General features: G+C 31.7%; 1 long non-coding RNA gene across 1 annotated transcript; it reads left to right on the top strand.

The window, feature by feature from the left end:
- The first annotated feature begins 785 nt into the window (after positions 1 to 785).
- Positions 786 to 2,494, top strand: LOC122196761 (uncharacterized). The gene is made up of 2 exons (XR_006188810.2): positions 786 to 910; positions 1,292 to 2,494. It is a non-coding gene; the product is annotated as an uncharacterized LOC122196761 (long non-coding RNA).
- Positions 2,495 to 3,374: the final 880 nt, after the last annotated feature.

The raw sequence follows: 3,374 nt of genomic DNA, 5'->3' as shown, positions 1-3,374 counted from the left end.
CATTGACTATTATTATAAATATTAGTGTTAAACATATGACTCTACCAATATAGCACCCAGATTACATTCACAGTTTAGATGAATATACACACACTTTACTCAACTTGAAAATCATGACTGTTTTAAATGTTACCATTGTAACATTTCTACATGGTTTTTAATATCTCTACATGTACACATACAATTTATATGAATATTGACACGACTTTTTCCTCAATTTGAATTTAGTTTACCGTTGTAAAATGTAACAGTTGTAAATAGATTGTTTGATTTTCAATATCTTTACATTTCCACAGACAATTTAGATGAATTTCCACCCTCTTCCTCAAATTGAAAAATATGATAGTTATAAATATTATCGGTGTAACTTAATATCATTATATTTAAACACACAATTTTTATGAATATCTGCACATTTTTTTTAATTTAAAAAAATATGACCGTTATAAAATGTTACCGTTGTAACTTGATTTTTTGAATTCCGTTATATTTACATTTACACACAATTTATTTGAATATCTACCATTTTCCTCAATTTTCAAAAATTTGACCGTTATAGAATGTTATTGTTGTAACCTAATCATTCAATTGTCGCTATCTTTACATTTACACACACACAATTTAAATGAATTTCCAGCCACTTTCCCTCAACTTGAAAAATATGACCGTTATAAAATGTTACTGTTGGAACATGAATATTTGATTTTATATACTGACGTTTTTAGCCGTTATAGCATTGCTATATAAAGGAGCATACACAAATGAAACAAAGACATACATATCCACCTATGTCTCGAAAATCGGAGAAAAACGTAGCAACAAGAACAAATATATTTTCAGTCTTGCTCGGAAATATAATTCAGATGAAGTTCTTTGCACTATCACGTTAAGTGTTCATAACATTTCAATAGTAAGTTTCCTTTTATGTTACGCAACTTATGTGTCTTTACAAACTAAACTTTATTGTATATCCAAAGAGTAAACTTATTATAAAGTTTTGGCTACTTATAAAGCATTATCATATTGATTGTAGTAGGTACACTTGAATCTAATGCATATGCTTAAACATCGATTGAAATTATATTTATCAATGCATATTGCAGGAAATAACAACCTACTAAGCTCTTTCTAATAAATAAGCAATATACTTCATTTTTACTCATACTCTGTCACACATTGCATCATTTTCATTGACTATACGACTTTCCCCACGGTGGGGCGTTAGTTTGCTTCATTTATGAATCGTAAAATATAAATCATTTATGAATATTAAATAAACAATGCAATGCAGGCTTGACCAATTCTAAGAGATGAGGAGGGTTTTGGATCTTTTGAAGAAATTGCGATCCAAAGCTTGGGGGACAGTAGAACTCTGTTTTTTCCAATTGTAATCAATCCCAGCCAGCCTCTAAGATTCTTGAGCAACAAACGCTCTTCTGAACTGGTCTGTATGAGCTCAGACCTTAAAAGAACCTGTTGCATTCCCAAATAACAAATTACTCCAGGTTTATACACCATATTTAAATCCATCAATGAATAAGGTAGAAAAGAATACCTTGGAATTATCATAGCTTTCTCGAACTATTTCTTCGATGAGCTATTTTGAATTAGCTTTCTCAAGGAAATTCATAAACAACTTGTGAAAGTTTGGTTCTTTGCTCGCTCTATCAACATGATCAACGAGTCATTCAACAAGTATTCCAATGCTTGTAGAGACAAAGCCTGCATTTCTCAAACATTGTTTAACACCAAAAACAAAAGGTAACTTCCCAATACAAGAAAAGACAAGGAACCATAAAACCACAAGTACAGGAAAGGTAACTACTCGAGATGGAGGTCGAAATTCAGGAGATGAAGCCCTAACTACACTTTGCGGTATCAGATACTATATTTGAAAATAAAATTCATTTTTCATTGAACTTTTTTGAAGCCAATAAGATCAAACCAGGGCAATAGGTTCAATAAGATCACATTAGTCAATACTCTAGAAGATATAATTAATTGTATTAATCGATACAGAGAAACAGGTTCAATAAGATCATATTGTCATGAATGGTAATGTAAATGACGCATTTTCCTTGGTATCATGGGTGGTGTATTGTTCCTGATCCAATTACATGTACATGAAATGAAACTGGTTATACAGGGAAACAGGGTTACTAGTTAATACAACCTGTAAGGACAAAAAGAACCTTCAATTGCTGCTAGAATCTCCACCATCTCGAGTCTTGCCAAAAAATGTGAACCAACTCAACAATGGAATTAGTAATGCTCGCGAATTCTATGGCAAAGGAAGAAACTCCTAAAAAGTCAAAGTTGCAGAGCAATAGGAAGTCAAGCAGCTCAAGATTGGTGACAATATCAGATGATTCAGAACCCATCAACAATTTTATACCTAAAAGCAAACAAGGAAGGAACTTGATGTATTTAATTTTAGTTATTAAGAAGTTGTTGGAAAAAAATTAATGGTATTATTTAGTGGTATATTTCTCAAGATCCTGTTCTACATACACCCTAGAAGCACAAAAAAAGACTTGTGATTATTGTTATGTGTTAATATAGTTTTATATTTATTTTGTCTGGAGGTTGTGATGAAGAGGTTAATTAGGGAAACCAAAACAAGTTTCAACTTTCAAATGTTGTAGGTATTGCATTAATTTTCTATTTAGCGGCTATTGTTCTATGGTTTTTACACATACAATTAAGGAATATGATCTTAATCTAAGTGAAACGTTTTCATATTATGGTTGAAATTATAGACTGACTTTGTGATGCGTTTTTGCAAGTTAAATTTGGATTTTAGGTGACAATTCATGCTACGAAACATATAGGTCTATCTAATTAGATAACATCTTCCGTCTTAGTGTCCAGTCATCCAGAGAAACCAGAAGCACAAAATAGTTAGAAAGTAATAGTCTGAGTAGCCCAATTGAATCTTATACTTAAACAATGGTCGTCGAGACAAATCTATTTTAACAAACATTAAACATTAAGAAACTTTAAGAACTCATAACTTGTAGTCCTTCATACTCATTTGATGCCTTTGTATATACCCTTCAAGATGCACCCATCCAAACAAATAAATTTCCTACATGTATTGATCCACCATATTTCACATCTCCAAACATAATAGTCACTGAAGTAATTACTTCGATGGGGCATCATGTTCACATCCATATTCTATGTACTCCCTGGGTTTGATCTCTTTACTTCGTATGCATATTCTCAAATCCCACAATAGTGATCTTTATTTAACCCACCTAGGTACTCATTTGAAGCATATTTATTTGCTCTCATACACAAATCCATACTCACTTTGCAATTACATTTTCTCTTTATATCTTCCTTAGAATTGTATAAGACTGGCGGATATA

This window comes from Lactuca sativa, chromosome 2, assembly GCF_002870075.4.
Source record: "Lactuca sativa cultivar Salinas chromosome 2, Lsat_Salinas_v11, whole genome shotgun sequence".
NCBI classification, from domain to species: domain Eukaryota; kingdom Viridiplantae; phylum Streptophyta; class Magnoliopsida; order Asterales; family Asteraceae; genus Lactuca; species Lactuca sativa.
The sequence above is the reverse complement of the archived record's forward strand: the minus strand, read 5'-3'. Positions and strand labels throughout refer to the sequence as shown.